Here is a 21092-nt window from a genome sequence, read left to right as displayed (position 1 = left end):
CTGCTGCCAGTGACCAGAACCCGGAACTCTGCGGGAAAGTTTTCTCCTCATCTGATTGGAGTGTTTCCTTCTGACACCCTGGGAGTGTGTGTCTCCATGGACCAATCCTCTCTGACACTCAAGGGCGTGTCAGTCCTCAGGCTCCTCTGATAGGTTCAACCTCCGCTCTGTTTAAATGAACCCTTGGGGCTGTAGTGATGTTACTCCCACCGGCTGTGCTGCACTAGTTGAGGTCAGAGTAGACAAACAGCACAAAAGAAAAAGGAGCACCCGCCAGGAGTAAAAGTTATCAATTTTATTGGTCTAATATCAAAAGCAGGATAAAAAGCCTAGAAGCTTAGGCCATAGTATGGGAGGTCAGCAATCTAAACGCAGCTGACGCGTGTCGGCAGTTGCCGTATTCGTAGCTAAACAGTTACGAATACGGAAACTGCCGAAACACATCAGCTGCGTTTAGAATGCTGACCTCCCATACTATGGCCTAAGCTTCTAGGCTTTTTTATCCTATTTTGATATTAGACCAATAAAATTGATAACTTTTACTCCCGGCTGGTGCTCCTTTTTCTTTTGTGCTGTTTTGTAGCTTGATGTCATAAATATTCTAGAGTATTTTGAGCTGGTTTAGTTTTTAGTGAATGCAAAAGAAGCAGGGAGTCTGTTTTGCCCATACTCAGATGAGGCAAAATGCAACCTGAGTTCAAAAGATATCTGCTCTCTTATCTCCCTGAGGGCAGCGGCTACAATGAGAATTTCTAAGTTCATTTTGAAATAAATTACGTAGGTTTTTTGCTGTTTTTTAACACAATCTCTTTCTTTTTATGTTTAATTTGATTTAACATTAAAAACAGGCACAGGGAAACAGGGTGGCCATGTTCTAGAAAAGCGCCAGTATGCGCTGCCGTAACACTGTGCTTCCCTTTTTTTCTATGTGAGATATTGCAGTAAAGGAACATGTGCATAAATATACTTTGTTTTTGTTTTTTTTCCTGAAATGTATAGCTATATTTTCTGAAATGTGTAAAATATATGTTGAGGTATAATATCATTGGTAATGACCAGTTTGTTCTCCTGTAAGAATAAAATGTCTAAGGCAATGCAGTTTAACAAAATAAGAATTTTAAGAATATACATTTACAATGAAATGTGACACCCTACCCTACATTAAAAAGATATATTATGCACGTATGCACGCTAGCATGAAATTGCTTCTCCAACCTTCAGTACATATTTATTCTTGAAATGTCTTCCAAAAGTGATGATGCAGATCTTGTGTAAAAATAAACTTTTAATGAACTGAATAACCAAAGGTGAATGTTAAAAAAAAAGAGGAAGCACTAAACAATATATATTAAACATAGATGTTCCTTCAACTGTGTATTAATAAAAGCAATAATATGCCATGAGTATGATAATAAACAGTATATATTTAAGAAACGCATGTTAACGTTTGTGAGGTACTGTCAATACAAATGCTTTATTTTACGCCAAATGTCTTACAGTTGTATCTAAGTAAGTTAATCAAGAAAGCCATATCACTGATGATGTCAATAACTTACAGATATATAATAGATTTCCCTGTAACCCATGACCTATTAGATACAACAGAATAAATCAAGTTAAGTGACCTTTACCATCTCTTGGGAGTTATATAGGAATTGTTTTAAAGAAACCTTGACAGGCCTAGTGATAAATGTGCCATAGTTACCAGAGGGGGTTCATGGCAGAGGTCTATGAAAGCGAGTTAAATGCACTGCACTGTGCAAGCCTAGCTGTTTTGTCTTTTTTTGTAGCTTACTTTCTTGGAAAATAAATGCTACAGTGAAGCTTGGTTGAAAAATTGCTCCAATTTTGAATTGTTTACAAGGACACATCTGTTTCTCTGTAACTTTTTTGGAATTACATTAGCTATTAACTCCAGCGTATCCCCAGTTTATGTACCATGTATCTCAGTACATCAGTTTGTAATAAATGTATTGGGTGAAGTGAACACAAGGCTGATATTAATAGGAGTTAAATAAAAACATTGTTAAAATCATGGATGATAAAGGAGACAATTGTCATTAGCTCAAATTATTAAAAATACTAACAAATGGGAGAGTAGCTATATTCTTTTAGATTTCCAGCTTTTATTTTTTTCAATCAACCAGAAAAAAGTACCAATTAAAGGAATATTCTAATGTAATAATATTTTTTCATAATTAAAGGGATAGTCTAGTAAAAAATAAACTTTCATGATTCAGATACGGCATTTAATTTTAAACAACTTTCCAATTTACTTTTATCATCGATTTTGCTTTGTTCACTTAGTATTCTTAGTTCAAAGCTAAACCTAGGTAGGCTCATATGCTAATTTCATAGCCCTTAAAGGTCACCTCTTATCTGAATGCATTTGACATTTTTTTCACAACTAGAGGGCGTTAGTTCATGTGTACCATATATATATAACATAGTGCTCACACCCATGGCTCTACCTAGGAGTCAGCACTGACTGGCTAAAATGCAAGTCTGTCAAAAGATAAGCGGGTAGTCTGCAGAGGCTTAGGTACAAGGTAATCACAGAGGTAAAAAGTGTTTTAATATAACTGTGTTGGTTATGCAAAACTGGGGAATGGGTAATAAAGGAATTATCTATCTTTTTAAACAATAACAATTCTAGTCTAGACTGTCCCTTTAAAGGACCAGTAAATGCAGTAGAATAGCATAATCAGTAAATGCATAATAAAAAGACAATTCAAAGACACTTTGTTTGAATTTGAAATGAGTAGTAGATTTCTTTCTGACAAAGTTTAAAGTTAGTTATATTTTCCCTCCTACTACATCATGTGACAGTCATTAGCCAATCACAAAATGCATATACGTGTATTCTGTGAATCTTGTACATGCTCAGTAGGATCTAGCTCCTCAAAAAGTTTGTATATATAAAGATTGTGCACATTTAAACAATGGAAGTGAATTTGAAAGTTGTTTAAAATTGTGTGCTCTATCTGAATCATGAAAGTTTAATTTTGACTTGAGTGTCCCTTTAAGGCAGCTGAGCTTAATTATGTGCTTAACCCATTTGTAGGGATACAACACACAGGGGTCGATTACAATCCATTAGAAAATATTTCAAATAATTTATCTACAAAAATCCCTTTACAATTTAATAGTGATTATCTTTAGAAGATCACTAGACTTGTTTTTCTAAAGGATTTTCTTCGATCCAATAGTTACCAAAAGGCATTTATTTAAATAAGTTTGATATTTTTAAATACTAGTCGTCAAGGGCATTTTAACACTTTACACTTAGGCCATTAATGGCCCCATTTGACAATTCAAACAGCCTTCTGCGGTGGTAATTTGATGGACACAAATAAAGGTTTGATAGCTTTGTAAACTGCTGAATGGTGTTATTTTTTAATAACTGCTATTCTAACAACTAACTGCCAGCTGTTATTGATTAACACTAGCAATCGAAACTACGCCATAGTTTCCAAGGAGCATTTGTGTAATTGTTGTAATAAGCATACACATTTAAAGAGAGAAGTGTCTCCTGGAATAGAATTAAAGCTTGTTACTTTCACTGATTTGAGTCTCATATAAATTACAGAATTTTGAATAAAGTGACAAAAGTGAAAAAAAATGTTTGTGTGGTTGTAAAAAAAAAGTCCTATAAACAGTATGCAGATAAAAATCACCTACAGTGCTTAGAAATAAAGATTAGCTTATGAGAAACATTTCTTAAAGGGACATTAAACACTTAGAAATGTTAATATAATATGATAAATTTTATATATAAAAAAAACTCTGCAATATATTTCATTATTAATTTTGTCCCCTTTTCCTGTAATTCTATTCTGAAATTGTGAGCTTTTCATTATATGTTAGAAATGGAAGTGCAAAACACTTTTATATTCCACAGCCATTGGCTGCAAACTCTAGTGACCTATTTATAACTGTCTATGGCCACAGCAGAGAAGGTAACCTAAGTTACAATATCTGACATCTGACTTTGTTGCTGTTGGCTAAAATATACTTGAGCAATGAAGAGGGTGGGACATTTGGTGTTGTAAGGACTTAAACCTTTGTTCTCAGATATCTTGGAGTCATATAAATTCAACTTAATGGGACAGTCTAGTCAAAATTAAACTTGCATGATTCAGATAGGGTATGCAATTTTAAACAACTTTCCAATTTACTTTTTTCATCAAATTTGGTTTGTTCTTTTGGTATTCTTTTTTGAAAGCTAGCCCTAGAGAGGCTCATATGTTAATTTCTTAACCCTTGAAGGCCTTCTCTTATCTCAGTGCATTTTGACAGTTTTTCACAGCAGGCGGTGCTAGTTCATGTGTGTCTTATAGTTAACACTGTGCTCACTCCTGTGAAATTATTTATGAGCCATCACTGTTTTATTCCAAACAGTGGTATGAACAAAATGGTTTGCTAAAAGGACAGTAAAGTTAAAGTTAAAATTGTATGATTCAGATAAAGCATGTACATTTAAACAGTCTAGACTGTCCCTTTAAAGGACCAGTAAATGCTTTAAAGTTGCTTCATTCTCTTGGTATCCTTTGTTGAAGAGTAAACCTAGGTAGTCTTATGTGTTTTAGTTTACTCTATAACAAAGCAGATTTGATAATATAGTCGAAATGGAAAGCTATTTAAAATTGCAGGCTCTATCTGAATCATGGAAGTTAAATTTTTTGTTTATTGTTCATTTAGGTTACAGCATTATTTATTTTTAATATTTGTATGCCATTAAATGTACATTTTCTTATTATCTGAAACTAGATCCACTAAAATAAAGATGCTGCTAGAAAATATGCTTCTGTCTTCTTGGTCTGTTTCAACAGGCTGTTTATTATAACTGTGTAGAGAACAATATCATTTTCTATTAATTTGATTTTCTTTTTTAATTTCTGTGGTTTTTTTAAAAAAAAAAGCTTGACATTTTAAACTGTTTAATTGTTGTACTTTTTTACGTTTCACCTTTCCTGAAGGAACAGTTAATGTGAATGAAACTTCCACAAATTTATTTCCACAGATTTTATATTGTTTAAAAAGATAGATAATCCCTTTATTACCCATTCCCCAGTTTTGCCTAACTGACACGGTTATAGTAATATACTTTTTCCCTCTGTGATTACCTTCTATCTAAGCCTCTGCAGACTGCCCCTTTATCTTAGTTCTTTTGACAGACTTGTGCTGACTCCTAGATAACTCCACGGGAGTGAGCACAATGCTATATATATGGCACACATGGACTAGCACTGTCTATCTGTGAAAACCCGTCAAAATGCACTGAGATAAGAGGCAGCCTTCAAGGGCTTAGAAATTAGCATGTGAGCCTACCTAGGTTTAGCTTTCAACAAAGAATACCTAGAGAACAAAGCAAATTTAATGATAAAAACATTGGAAAGTTGTTTAAAATTGCATGCCTAATCTAAATTGTGAAAGTTTAATTTTGACTAGACTGTCCCTTGAATTTAGCAAAACAATAATCATTTTCAGTCTTAGCAACTCTGATCTATATATGTCCAAAATGTAAATAAAGTGTATGAAATTGGGTTAATGAGACCATTATATTGTATTATAAACTCATATAACCCAAGCTGTGAAAAAAAATATTTTCTTGTTCTGTTCAATATCCGGTGCACTCTACAGTATAAGTTGAATTTATGACTTTTAAATTAAAATAGATGATAGATAGATAGACATACAGACGGATAGATAGATAAATAGATAGATGAGCTATGTAGATGAGACAGACAGACAGAAATAGAGAGAGATCGATAGATAGATAGATAGATAGATAGATAGATAGATAGGTAGATAGATAGATAGATAGACAAATATATAGATAGATGATTGATGATAGATAGATAAATAGATAGATATATGAGATATGTAGATTAGCTAGAAAGGCAGAGAGATAGATAGATAGACCGACAGAGATATAGACATGTAGATAGATAGATTGATAGATAGATATATGATAGATAGATAGATATGTAGATGATATTGATATGTCGATTAGATAGATAGATAGATAGATAGATAGATAGATAGATAGATAGATAGATATGTAGATGAGATAGATAGACAGAGAGATAGATAGACAGACAGAGAGAGAGATTATTTATTTATTTTATTTATAAAATATTTTACCAGGAAGGATACATTAAGATTTCTCTCGTTTTCAAGTCCTGGGTCCACAAAACATTGCATTGATACAATAGGGTACAATAAAATACAAAAACAATAATAATACACAATATATGCAAAATTTAACATAGAACAGGTAGGCAGAGAGATAGATAGATAGACAAATATATAGATAGATGATTGATGATAAATAGATAGAAATATAGATAGATAGATAGATAGATAGATAGATAGATAGATGAGATATGTAGATTAGATAGATATGTAGATAGATAGATAGATAGATAGATAGATAGATAGATAGATAGATATGTAGATCAGATAGATATGTAGATAATATTGATATGTCGATTAGATAGATAGATATGTAGATGAGAGATAGATGGAGAGAAAGATAGATAGATATGAAGACAGATAGATACATTAGATATGTAGATGAGATAAAGAGACGGATAGATATATATGTAGATCGATAGATATGTACAGGGGATAGATATGTAGATGAGATAGATATGTAGATTAGATAGATAGATAGATAGATAGATAGATAGACAGACAGGTAGATAGACAGATCAAGTGGCTGGCAATCATACAACTTTTCCTGTTATTTTTAATGTTTTTTTTCTTTCAATAAATTAAGCTGTTTTGGTCTCTTTGTTAGAAAACAAGACATTAAATATAACTCAGATGAAGTTATACATCAGTTGGAAAAGTTCTATGAGTGTTGTGGTTTTTTGGAAATATGACACAGATCCAGCAGGGATTTGGATTCAAAGTTAGCTAAGGAGAGCTGCAGATAAGGGACCACAACAGCGCAGTAATAGAGGACACTAAAATGCACTATTTGGAAAATACTCAGAGGGAGCCAGTGATCACAATTCAGAAGATTTATCCCACAAATATAATACGTTTCTCAATGCATTTCAGCAATCTTAGACACCTTTCTCAAGAGCAAATGATCATAAAGCTAAAAGAGAGGTCCTTAAATGGAGTTTCTCCAACATTGGTGTGTCCGGTCCACGGCGTCATCCTTACTTGTGGGATATTCTCTTCCCCAACAGGAAATGGCAAAGAGTCCCAGCAAAGCTGGTCACATGATCCCTCCTAGGCTCCGCCCACCCCAGTCATTCTCTTTGCCGTTGCACAGGCAACATCTCCACGGAGATGGTTAAGAGTTTTTTGGTAAATGTAGTTTTTATTCTTCTATCAAGTGTTTGTAATTTTAAAATAGTGCTGGTATGTACTATTTACTCTGAAACAGAAAAAGGATGAAGATTTCTGTTTGTAAGAGGAAGATGATTTTAGCAGACAGTAACTAAAATCGATTGCTGTTTCCACACAGGACTGTTGAGATGAAGTAACTTCAGTTGGGGGAAACAGTTAGCAGACCTTTCTGCTTAAGGTATGACTAGCCATATTTCTAACAAGACCATGTAATGCTGGAAGGCTGTCATTTCCCCTCATGGGGACCGGTAAGCCATTTTCTTAGTTAAACATAAAAGAATAAAGGGCTTCAAAAAGGGCTTAAAAACTGGTAGACATTTTTCTGGGCTAAAACGATTGCTTTACTAGGCATATTATGCAGATTCTAACTAATAATTGGTATTATAATCTTGGGGAACGTTTAGAAAAACGGCAGGCACTGTGTTGGACACCTTTTTCAGATGGGGGCCTTTTCTAGTTATAGACAGAGCCTCATTTTCGCGCCATTAATGCGCAGTTGTTTTTGGAGAGCAAGGCATGCAGATGCATGTGTGAGGAGCTAAGAATCACTGAAAAAGCTTATAGAAGGCGTCATTTGGTATCGTATTCCCCTCTGGGCTTGGTTGGGTCTCAGCAAAGCATATAGCTGGGACTGTATAGGGGTTAAATGTAAAAACGGCTCCGGTTCCGTTATTTTAAGGGTTAAAGCTCTGAAATTTGGTGTGCAATACTTTTAATGCTTTAAGACACTGTGGTGAAATTTTGGTAATTTTTGAACAATTCCTTCATACTTTTTCACATATTCAGTAATAAAGTGTTTTCAGTTTGAAATTTAAAGAAACAGTAACGGTTTTATTTTAAAACGTTTTTTGTGCTTGATTGACAAGTTTAAGCCTGTTTAACATGTCTGTACCATCAGATAAGCTATGTTCTATATGTATGAAAGCCAATGTGTCTCCCCATTTAAATTTATGTGATAAGTGTGCCATAGTGTCCAAACAAAGTAAGGACAGTAATGCCACAGATGATGATATTGCCCAAGATGATTCCTCAAATGAGGGGAGTAAACATGATACTACATCATCCCCTAATGTGTCTACACCAGTTTTGCCCACACAGGAGGCCCCTAGTACATCTAGTGCGCCAATACTTATTACCATGCAACAATTAACAACTGTAATGGATAACTCCATAGCAAATCTTTTATCCAAAATGCCTACTTATCAGAGAAAGCGCGATTGCTCTGTTTTAAACACTGAAGAGCAGGAGGGCGCTGATGATATTTGTTCTGACATACCCTCACACCAATCTCAAGGGGCCATGAGGGAGGTTTTGTCTGATGGAGAAATCTCAGATTCAGGAAAAATTTCTCATCAAGCTGAAACTGATGTTGTGACATTTAAATTTAAATTAGAACATCTCCGCGCACTGCTTAAGGAGGTGTTATCTACTCTGGATGATTGTGACAATTTGGTCATTCCAGAGAAATTATGTAAGATGGACAAGTTCCTAGAGGTTCCGGTGCCCCCCGACGCTTTTCCTATACCCAAGCGGGTGGCGGACATAGTAAATAAAGAGTGGGAAAGGCCCGGCATACCTTTTGTTCCCCCCCCCCTATATTTAAGAAATTATTTCCTATAGTCGACCCCAGAAAGGACTTATGGCAGACAGTCCCCAAGGTCGAGGGGGCGGTTTCTACTCTAAAAAAACGCACTACTATTCCTATCGAAGACAGTTGTGCTTTTAAAGATCCTATGGATAAAAAATTAGAGGGTTTGCTTAAAAAGATTTTTGTACAGCAAGGGTTCCTTCTACAACCAATTTCATGCATTGTTCCTGTCACTACGGCAGCGTGCTTCTGGTTCGAGGAACTAGAAAAGTCGCTCAGTAGAGAATCTTCGTATGAGGAGGTTATGGACAGAGTTCAAGCACTTAAATTGGCTAACTCTTTTGTTTTAGATGCCGCTTTGCAATTAGCTAGATTAGCGGCGAAAAATTCAGGGTTTGCTATAGTGGCGCGCAGAGCGCTTTGGCTAAAGTCTTGGTCAGCGGATGTGTCATCCAAGACAAAATTGCTTAACATTCCTTTCAAAGGTAAAACATTATTTGGACCAGATTTGAAAGAGATTATTTCAGACATCACTGGAGGAAAGGGCCACGCCCTCCCACAGGATAGGTCTTTTAAGGCTAAAAATAAGCCTAATTTTCGTCCCTTTCGCAGAAACGGACCAGCCTCTAATTCTGCATCCTCTAAGCAAGAGGGTAATACTTCACAACCCAAACCAGCCTGGAAACCAATGCAAGGCTGGAACAAGGGTAAGCAGGCCAAGAAGCCTACCACTGCTACCAAAACAGCATGAAGGGATAGCCCCCGATCCGGAACCGGATATAGTAGGGGGCAGACTCTCTCTCTTTGCTCAGGCTTGGGCAAGAGATGTTCAGGATCCTTGGGCGCTAGAAATAGTTTCTCAAGGTTATCTTCTGGAATTCAAGGAACTACCCCCAAGGGGAAGGTTCCACAGGTCTCAATTATCCTCAAACCAAATAAAGAGACAGGCATTCTTACATTGCGTAGAAGACCTGTTAAAGATGGGAGTGATACATCCAGTTCCAATAAAAGAACAAGGAATGGGATTTTACTCAAATCTGTTCGTAGTTCCCAAAAAAGAGGGAACATTCAGACCAATTTTGGATCTGAAGATCCTAAACAAATTTCTCAGGGTTCCATCGTTCAAAATGGAAACCATTCGAATGATCCTTCCCACCATCCAGGAAAGTCAATTTATGACCACCGTGGATTTAAAGGATGCGTACCTACATATTCCTATCCACAAGGAACATCATCAGTTCCTAAGGTTCGCTTTTCTGGACAAGCATTACCAGTTTGTGGCACTTCCATTCGGATTAGCCACTGCTCTGAGAATTTTCACAAAGGTACTAGGGTCCCTTCTAGCGGTTCTAAGACCAAGGGGCATTGCAGTAGTACCTTACTTGGACGACATCCTAATTCAAGCGTCGTCCCTGTCAAAAGCAAAGGCTCATACGGACATCGTCCTAGCCTTTCTCAGATCTCACGGATGGAAGGTGAACAAAGAAAAAAGTTCTCTGTCCCCGTCAACAAGAGTTCCCTTCTTGGGAACAATAATAGATTCCTTAGAAATGAGGATTTTTCTGACAGAGGTCAGAAAATCAAAACTTCTAAGCTCTTGTCAAGTACTTCACTCTGTTCCTCGTCCTTCCATAGCGCAGTGCATGGAGGTAATAGGTTTGATGGTTGCAACAATGGACATAGTTCCTTTTGCACGAATTCATCTAAGACCATTACAACTGTGCATGCTCAAACAGTGGAATGGGGATTATTCAGACTTGTCTCCGATGATTCAAGTAGATCAAAAGACCAGAGATTCACTCCGTTGGTGGCTGACCCTGGACAATCTGTCACAGGGAATGAGCTTCCGCAGACCAGAGTGGGTCATTGTCACGACCGACGCCAGTCTAGTGGGCTGGGGCGCGGTCTGGGAATCCCTGAAAGCTCAGGGTTTATGGTCTCGGGAAGAGTCTCTTCTCCCGATAAACATTCTGGAACTGAGAGCGATATTCAATACTCTCAAAGCTTGGCCTCAACTAGCAAAGGCCAAATTCATACGTTTTCAATCAGACAAAATGACGACTGTTGCATATATCAATCATCAGGGGGGAACAAGGAGTTCCCTGGCGATGAAAGAAGTGACCAAGATAATTCAATGGGCGGAGGATCACTCCTGCCACTTGTCTGCGATCCACATCCCAGGAGTGGAAAATTGGGAAGCGGATTTTCTGAGTCGTCAGACATTCCATCCGGGGGAGTGGGAACTTCATCCGGAAATCTTTGCCAAATTACTCAATTATGGGGCATTCCAGACATGGATCTGATGGCGTCTCGTCAGAACTTCAAGGTTCCTTGCTACGGGTCCAGATCCAGGGATCCCAAGGCGACTCTAGTAGATGCACTAGTAGCACCTTGGACCTTCAACCTAGCTTATGTATTCCCACCGTTTCCTCTCATTCCCAGGCTGGTAGCCAGGATCAATCAGGAGAGGGCCTTGGTGATCTTGATAGCTCCTGCGTGGCCACGCAGGACTTGGTATGCAGACCTGGTGAATATGTCATCGGCTCCACCATGGAAGCTACCTTTGAGACAGGACCTTCTTGTTCAGGGTCCATTCGAACATCCGAATCTGGTTTCCCTACAACTGACGGCTTGGAGATTGAACGCTTGATTTTATCAAAGCGTGGGTTTTCAGATTCTGTAATAGATACTCTGATTCAGGCTAGAAAGCCTGTAAATAGAAAAATTTACCATAAAATATGGAAAAAATATATCTGTTGGTGTGAATCCAAAGGATTGCCATGGAACAAGATAAAAATTCCTAAGATTCTATCCTTTCTACAAGAAGGTTTGGAGAAAGGATTATCTGCAAGTTCTCTAAAGGGACAGATTTCTGCTTTATCTGTCTTACTACACAATCGACTGGCAGCTATGCCAGATGTTCAAGCATTTGTTCAGGCTCTGGTTAGGATCAAGCCTGTTTACAGACCTTTGACTCCTCCCTGGAGTTTAAATCTAGTTCTTTCAGTTCTTCAAGGGGTTCCGTTTGAACCCTTACATTCCGTAGATATTAAGTTACTATCTTGGAAAGTTTTGTTTTTGGTTGCAATCTCTTCTGCTAGAAGAGTTTCAGAGTTATCTGCTCTGCAGTGTTCTCCTCCTTATCTGGTGTTCCATGCAGATAAGGTGGTTTTGCGTACTAATCCTGGTTTTCTTCCTAAAGTTGTTTCTAACAAAAATATTAACCAGGAGATAGTTGTACCTTCTTTGTGTCCGAATCCAGTTTCAAAGAAGGAGCGTTTGTTACACAATTTGGACGTTGTCCGTGCTCTAAAATTCTATTTAGAGGCTACTAAAGATTTCAGACAAACATCATCCTTGTTTGTTGTTTATTCTGGTAAAAGGAGAGGTCAAAAAGCGACTTCTACCTCTCTTTCCTTTTGGCTTAAAAGCATTATCCGTTTGGCTTATGAGACTGCCGGACGGCAGCCTCCTGAAAGAATCACAGCTCACTCCACTAGGGCTGTGGCTTCCACATGGGCCTTCAAGAACGAGGCTTCTGTTGACCAGATATGTAAGGCAGCGACTTGGTCTTCACTGCACACTTTTGCCAAATTTTACAAATTTGATACTTTTGCTTCTTCGGAGGCTATTTTTGGGAGAAAGGTTTTGCAAGCTGTGGTGCCTTCCGTTTAGGTGACCTGATTTGCTCCCTCCCTTCATCCGTGTCCTAAAGCTTTGGTATTGGTTCCCACAAGTAAGGATGACGCCGTGGACCGGACACACCAATGTTGGAGAAAACAGAATTTATGCTTACCTGATAAATTACTTTCTCCAACGGTGTGTCCGGTCCACGGCCCGCCCTGGTTTTTTTAATCAGGTCTGATGAATTATTTTCTCTAACTACAGTCACCACGGTATCATATGATTTCTCCTATATATATTTCCTCCTGTCCGTCAGTCGAATGACTGGGGTGGGCGGAGCCTAGGAGGGATCATGTGACCAGCTTTGCTGGGACTCTTTGCCATTTATCAGGTAAGCATAAATTCTGTTTTTCCTTGGAAACTTTGAAGCTTGAAATCCATATCCCTGCTGGATCTGTGCCATCTTTCCAAACCACTACACTCATAGAACTTTCCCAATTGATGTATCACTACAGAAACTATATTTTAAGGGCTCCATTTAAGATGCTTCTTCTTGAAACTCTACACCAACTGTAAAGTGGCATTCTCCAATCCTCCAGACTTTTCCGACCAGGTGATTGACAGCCCCTGCTCACGTGCAATTGGCCATGTGCAAGCAGAGGGCGGTGTGGCACATTTCACCTCATGCGCAATGATAAATGCAGGCAAAATATTGTTTTAATGCTGGCCAGACGGGGGCGAAGATGTCTGCCCCTATCTATCCAGCCCATGTTAAATGGAGGCTTAAGACGGGACTGAGGATGGCAGCGGCCAGCTGAGAAGGCAGTACTTTTAATTTCTCATATTGTTTATCAGCTGCACAGTTACATTTAAATAGAAACGGATATGGAATTAAGAATGATCTTCTGTTTATGAAATATTCTTTAGATATTTTATAAGGCACAATCATAAAAATGGCATTAGCATTAAACTCTATGGGGACTCGGGTCCATTTAACAAAGCCCAGCTGGACAAGGTTCGTCTCCACAAACCTATCCTCCAGGATCAAAGCAAGCAAGCAGCAATATGCAGCCCTCTGGTTATGCTAGATCAATGGTGCATGAGTAGGATCTGTCAATCACCTCTGGCGAACTTGTCCGGGGTGATTTTAATCCGCCAGGTAAGAGCTGGTGTACAGGTTAGGAAGCGTTCTTAACTTTTGGCTGCAGGCTCTCCAAAGCTGCATACACAGCTTGATAAATGGGACACTATATTGTTATATTGTGTAACATTTTATAAAAAAAAAATTGAGTAATATTTGTTTTGTATGGGGAAACAAAGCATTTCTTAGAAAATAGCTCTAAGATACTACGTTAAGCCATACACTAATCTTTTAGATAACCAATGTAACTGTAAGAGGCGGTGTTAGTCAAAATGTTAAATAAAGTTAAAGAAATGTTTTTATTCTTGAAACATAACTTTATCAGATATTTTTGAAGCTAAGGTTTCTCTTGCATTCTTTCGCTTTAGTAAGCAGCCATCTCAACAGAATAGGAATTTTCAGTGCGGAAACTGACTGCAAATCAGAATGTATAGCAGTGACAAGACACACAAGCAGTCGCTGAACCATTCAGTCATTTTTTCCAATAAGAGTAAAATTGCAGCATGACATGGTTTTAGTCTCTTGGGGCCTTTATTCAGTCAGCTTTAAAGCTAGTTGCTTCTCATCAAGACAATGGGGATTTTTTCCTTCACAAACGGTGACTAGTCTATTAAAATGTTAGTAAATAAAATGTGTTCTAAGCTTTAAAATTTAGAAATTGTAAGTGTTGCATTGATTGTGGCTATGTGACATCTTGGCATAGAATGGAATGAAGAATGTCAGGTAAACCTAGACTACAAAACGATGACATTTGCAACAGCTTTAACATGTGATATTCACTGTTCTGCAGTTTGTAGCTTCACGGAATTGCTCTAACTTATAACTAAAATGCTGATGTGGTTTGTGCGTAGCTGAAATGGCAGTTGTCAAAGGTCAAATAGTTCCTAAAGTCAAATTCAAATGTAATGACAAAAAATTTAGCGATCAATAGCAGGGGCTATTTTGAGAAAACGACTGCTATTTTGCTATTATAGATTTCATGCCTTTCATTTATTTAATAGGGACAAATATACTCCAAAGCTCTGTACAAAAAAAGGAAATGGTAATTAACTATGCAAATATAATTTAACATTTTGCAAACAACAGCAAAAAGTTTTTATAAATTTAAGCAGATGAGCAGATTTGTGGGGCATACAAAAAAAAGGATAAAAAGTGAGAGAAAAAGAAAGTGCTCAGTAATGCTCTAAGGAAACTTGTTAAATGTGACGGCTGCAAGGTGTCTATGCAAACCTCACATACATTCTGTATTTCTTTCATGTAATTAACAAGAGTCCATGAGCTAGTGACGTATGGGATATACATTCCTACCAGGAGGGGCAAAGTTTCCCAAACCTTAAAATGCCTATAAATACACCCCTCACCACACCCACAAATCAGTTTTACAAACTTTGCCTCCAAGGGAGGTGGTGAAGTAAGTTTGTGCTAGATTCTACGTTGATATGCGCTCCGCAGCAAGTTGGAGCCCGGTTTTCCTCTCAGCGTGCAGTGAATGTCAGAGGGATGTGAGGAGAGTATTGCCTATTGAATGCAGTGATCTCCTTCTACGGGGTCTATTTCATAAGGTTCTCTGTTATCGGTCGTAGAGATTCATCTCTTACCTCCCTTTTCAGATCGACGATATACTCTTATATTTACCATTTCCTCTACTGATTCTCGTTTCAGTACTGGTTTGGCTTTCTACAAACATGTAGATGAGTGTCCTGGGGTAAGTAAGTCTTATTTTCTGTGACACTCTAAGCTATGGTTGGGCACTTTATTTATAAAGTTCTAAATATATGTATTCAAACATTTATTTGCCTTGACTCAGAATGTTCAACTTTCCTTATTTCCAGACAGTCAGTTTCATATTTGGGATTATGCTTTAAATTATCATATTTTTCTTACCTCAAAAATTTGACTTTTTTCCCTGTGGGCTGTTAGGCTCGCGGGGGCTGAAAATGCTTCATTTTATTGCGTCATTCTTGGCGCGGACTTTTTTGGCGCAAAAATTCTTTTCCGTTTCCGGCGTCATACGTGTCGCCGGAAGTTGCGTCATTTTTTGACGTTATTTTGCGCCAAAAATGTCGGCGTTCCGGATGTGGCGTCATTTTTGGCGCCAAAAGCATTTAGGCGCCAAATAATGTGGGCGTCTTATTTGGCGCCAAAAAATATGGGCGTCGCTTTTGTCTCCACATTATTTCAGTCTCATTTTTCATTTGCTTCTGGTTGCTAGAAGCTTGATGTTTGGCATTTTTTTCCCATTCCTGAAACTGTCTTATAAGGAATTTGATCTATTTTGCTTTATATGTTGTTTTTTCTCTTACATATTGCAAGATGTCTCACGTTGCATCTGAGCCAGAAGATACTACAGGAAAACCACTGCCTGCTGGATCTACCAAAGCTAAGTGTATCTGCTGTAAACTTTTGGTAGCTATTCCTCCAGCTGTTGTTTGTAATAATTGTCATGACAAACTTGTTAAAGCAGATAATATTTCCTTTAGTGATGTACCATTGCCTGTTGCAGTTCCCTCAACATCTAAGGTGCAGAATGTTCCTGATAACATAAGAGATTTTGTTTCTGAATCCATAAAGAAGGCTTTGTCTGTTATTTCTCCTTCTAGTAAACGTAAAAAGTCTTTTAAATCTTCTCTCTCTATAGATGAATTTTTAAATGAACACCATCATTCTGATTCTTTGGACTCTTCTGGTTCAGAGGATTCTATCTCAGAGATTGATGCTGATAAATCTTCATATTTATTTAAGATGGAATTTATTCGCTCTTTACTTAAAGAAGTACTAATTGCTTTAGAAATAGAGGATTCTAGTCCTCTTGATACTAATTCTATACGTTTGGATAAGGTTTTTAAAGCTCCTGCGGTTATTCCAGAAGTCTTTCCTGTTCCTAATGCTATTTCTGCAGTAATTGCTAAGGAATGGGATAAATTGGGTAATTCATTTACTCCTTCTAAACGTTTTAAGCAATTATATCCTGTTCCGCCTGACAGGTTAGAATTTTGGGACAAAATCCCTAAAGTTGATGGGGCTATTTCTACCCTTGCTAAACGTACTACCATTCCTACGTCAGATGGTACCTCGTTTAAGGATCCTTTAGATAGAAAAATTGAATCTTTTCTAAGAAAAGCTTATCTATGTTCAGGTAATCTTCTTAGACCTGCTATATCATTGGCTGATGTTGCTGCAGCTTCAACTTTTTGGTTGGAAACTCTAGCGCAACAAGTAACAAATCGTGATTCTCATGATATTATTATTCTTCTCCAGCATGCTAATAATTTCATCTGTGATGCCATTTTTGATATTATTAGAGTTGATGTTAGATTTATGTCTCTGGCTATCTTAGCCAGAAGAGCTTTATGGCTTAAGACCTGGAATGCTGATATGGCTTCTAAATCAACTCTACTTTCCATTTCTTTCCAGGGAAACAAATTATTTGGTTCTCAGTTGGATTCTATTATTTCAACTGTTACTGGTGGGAAAGGAACTTTTTTACCACAGGATAAAAAGTCTAAAGGTAAAAACAGGGCTAACAATCGTTTTCGTTCCTTTCGTTTCAACAAAGAACAAAAGCCTGATCCTTCGTCCTCAGGAGCAGTTTCAGTTTGGAAACCATCTCCAGTCTGGAATAAATCCAAGCCTGCTAGAAAGGCAAAGCCTGCTTCTAAGTTCACATGAAGGTACGGCCCTCATTCCAGTTCAGCTGGTAGGGGGCAGGTTACGTTTTTTCAAAGAAATTTGGATCAATTCTGTTCACAATCTTTGGATTCAGAACATTGTTTCAGAAGGGTACAGAATTGGTTTCAAGATGAGACCTCCTGCAAAGAGATTTTTTCTTTCCCATGTCCCAGTAAATCCAGTGAAAGCTCAAGCATTTCTGAATTGTGTTTCAGATCTAGAGTTGGCTGGAGTAATTATGCCAGTTCCGGAACAGGGGATGGGGTTTTATTCAAATCTCTTCATTGTACCAAAGAAGGAGAATTCCTTCAGACCAGTTCTGGATCTAAAATTATTGAATCGTTATGTAAGGATACCAACGTTCAAGATGGTAACTGTAAGGACTATATTGCCTTTTGTTCAGCAAGGGAATTATATGTCCACAATAGATTTACAGGATGCATATCTGCATATTCCGATTCATCCAGATCATTATCAGTTCCTGAGATTCTCTTTTCTAGACAAGCATTACCAATTTGTGGCTCTACCGTTTGGCCTTGCTACAGCTCCAAGAATTTTCACAAAGATTCTCGGTGCCCTTCTGTCTGTAATAAGAGAACAGGGTATTGTGGTATTTCCTTATTTGGACGATATCTTGGTACTTGCTCCGTCTTTACATTTAGCAGAGTCTCATACGAATCGACTTGTGTTGTTTCTTCAAGATCATGGTTGGAGGATCAATTTACCAATCAGTTCTTTGATTCCTCAAACAAGGGTAACCTTTCTGGGTTTCCAGATAGATTCAGTGTCCATGACTTTGTCTTTAACAGACAAGAGACGTCTAAAATTGATTACAGCCTGTCGAAACCTTCAGTCTCAATCATTCCCTTCGGTAGCCTTATGCATGGAAATTCTAGGTCTTATGACTGCTGCATCGGACGCGATCCCCTTTGCTCGTTTTCACATGCGACCTCTTCAGCTCTGTATGCTGAACCAATGGTGCAGGGATTACACGAAGATATATCAATTAATATCTTTAAAACCGATTGTTCGGCACTCTCTAACGTGGTGGACAGATCACCTTCGTTTAATTCAGGGGGCTTCTTTTGTTCTTCCAACCTGGACTGTAATTTCAACAGATGCAAGTCTCACAGGTTGGGGAGCTGTGTGGGGATCTCTGACGGCACAAGGAGTTTGGGAATCTCAGGAGGTGAGATTACCGATCAATATCTTGGAACTCCGTGCAGTTTTCAGAGCTCTTCAGTTTTGGCCTCTTCTGAAGAGAGAATCGTTCATTTGTTTTCAGACAGACAATGTCACAACTGTGGCATACATCAATCATCAAGGAGGGACTCACAGTCCTCTGGCTATGAAAGAAGTATCTCGAATTTTGGTTTGGGCGGAATCCAGCTCCTGTCTAATCTCTGCGGTTCATATCCCAGGTGTAGACAATTGGGAAGCGGATTATCTCAGTCGCCAAACGTTGCATCCGGGCGAATGGTCTCTTCACCCAGAGGTATTTCTTCAGATTGTTCAAATGTGGGGGCTCCCAGAGATAGATCTGATGGCCTCTCATCTAAACAAGAAACTTCCCAGGTATCTGTCCAGATCCCGGGATCCTCAGGCGGAGGCAGTGGATGCATTATCACTTCCTTGGAAGTATCATCCTGCCTATATCTTTCCGCCTCTAGTTCTTCTTCCAAGAGTAATCTCCAAGATTCTGAGGGAATGCTCGTTTGTTCTGCTAATAGCTCCGGCATGGCCTCACAGGTTTTGGTATGCGGATCTTGTCCGGATGGCATCTTGCCAACCATGGACTCTTCCGTTAAGACCAGACCTTCTGTCACAAGGTCCTTTTTTCCATCCGGATCTGAAATCCTTAAATTTAAAGGTATGGAGATTGAACGCTTGATTCTTGGTCATAGAGGTTTCTCTGACTCCGTGATTAATACTATGTTACAGGCTCGTAAATCTGTATCTCGAGAGATATATTATAGAGTCTGGAAGACTTATATTTCTTGGTGTCTTTCTCATCATTTTTCTTGGCATTCTTTTAGAATACCGAGAATTTTACAGTTTCTTCAGGATGGTTTAGATAAGGGTTTGTCCGCAAGTTCTTTGAAAGGACAAATCTCCGCTCTTTCTGTTCTTTTTCACAGAAAGATTGCTATTCTTCCTGATATTCATTGTTTTGTACAAGCTTTGGTTCGTATAAAACCTGTCATTAAGTCAATTTCTCCTCCTTGGAGTTTGAATTTGGTTCTGGGAGCTCTTCAAGCTCCTCCGTTTGAACCTATGCATTCATTGGACATTAAATTACTTTCTTGGAAAGTTTTGTTCCTTTTGGCCATCTCTTCTGCTAGAAGAGTTTCTGAATTATCTGCTCTTTCGTGTGAGTCTCCTTTTCTGATTTTTCATCAGGATAAGGCGGTGTTGCGAACTTCTTTTGAATTTTTACCTAAAGTTGTGAATTCCAACAACATTAGTAGAGAAATTGTGGTTCCTTCATTATGTCCTAATCCTAAGAATTCTAAGGAGAAATCGTTGCATTCTTTGGATGTTGTTAGAGCTTTGAAATATTATGTTGAAGCTACGAAATCTTTCCGTAAGACTTCTAGTCTATTTGTTATCTTTTCCGGTTCTAGGAAAGGCCAGAAAGCTTCTGCCATTTCTTTGGCATCTTGGTTGAAATCTTTAATTCATCTTGCCTATGTTGAGTCGGGTAAAATTCCGCCTCAGAGAATTACAGCTCATTCTACTAGGTCAGTATCTACTTCCTGGGCGTTTAGGAATGAAGCTTCGGTTGACCAGATCTGCAAAGCAGCAACTTGGTCCTCTTTGCATACTTTTACTAAATTCTACCATTTTGATGTATTTTCTTCTTCTGAAGCAGTTTTTGGTAGAAAAGTTCTTCAGGCAGCGGTTTCAGTTTGAATCTTCTGCTTATGTTTTTTGTTAAACTTTATTTTGGGTGTGGATTATTTTCAGCAGGAATTGGCTGTCTTTATTTTATCCCTCCCTCTCTAGTGACTCTTGTGTGGAAAGATCCACATCTTGGGTAGTCATTATCCCATACGTCACTAGCTCATGGACTCTTGTTAATTACATGAAAGAAAACATAATTTATGTAAGAACTTACCTGATAAATTCATTTCTTTCATATTAACAAGAGTCCATGAGGCCCACCCTTTTTTGTGGTGGTTATGATTTTTTTGTATAAAGCACAATTATTCCAATTCCTTATTTTATATGCTTCGCACTTTTTTTCTTATCACCCCACTTCTTGGCTATTCGTTAAACTGATTTGTGGGTGTGGTGAGGGGTGTATTTATAGGCATTTTAAGGTTTGGGAAACTTTGCCCCTCCTGGTAGGAATGTATATCCCATACGTCACTAGCTCATGGACTCTTGTTAATATGAAAGAAATGAATTTATCAGGTAAGTTCTTACATAAATTATGTTTTTGTGGGACAGTCATAGTGTGGGAGCTCTGTCCTGCTGTCTCTGCCTAGGTGCATCCCCATACCACATCTCTTAGCCCATGAAACACCCTGACTCCTCCAAAGGTGGCTGCAACTATACCCATGGTTGTCCCTGACTCAGCCAGACTCTAGCTGTATTTGCTCCTCCAAATAAGGCACATGGTGGTGGGGAGTTTTGCCATTGAAAAACAATCACAGCAAACAAGGTGTTAATCTGTCAAACATGTTCATACTTAGCTAT

The 21092-nt window shown here is 38.2% G+C and overlaps 1 protein-coding gene across 1 annotated transcript in view; it reads left to right on the top strand.

The window, feature by feature from the left end:
- The window catches only part of PTPRD (protein tyrosine phosphatase receptor type D), a 666726-nt gene that overhangs the window by 615684 nt on the left and 29950 nt on the right, over positions 1–21092 (top strand). The gene's annotated exons all lie outside the window — the stretch shown is intronic.

Source organism: Bombina bombina, chromosome 2 (assembly GCF_027579735.1).
Source record: "Bombina bombina isolate aBomBom1 chromosome 2, aBomBom1.pri, whole genome shotgun sequence".
Classification (NCBI taxonomy): domain Eukaryota; kingdom Metazoa; phylum Chordata; class Amphibia; order Anura; family Bombinatoridae; genus Bombina; species Bombina bombina.
Note: the sequence above shows the minus strand (reverse complement) of the source record. Positions and strands in the feature narration are given on the sequence as shown.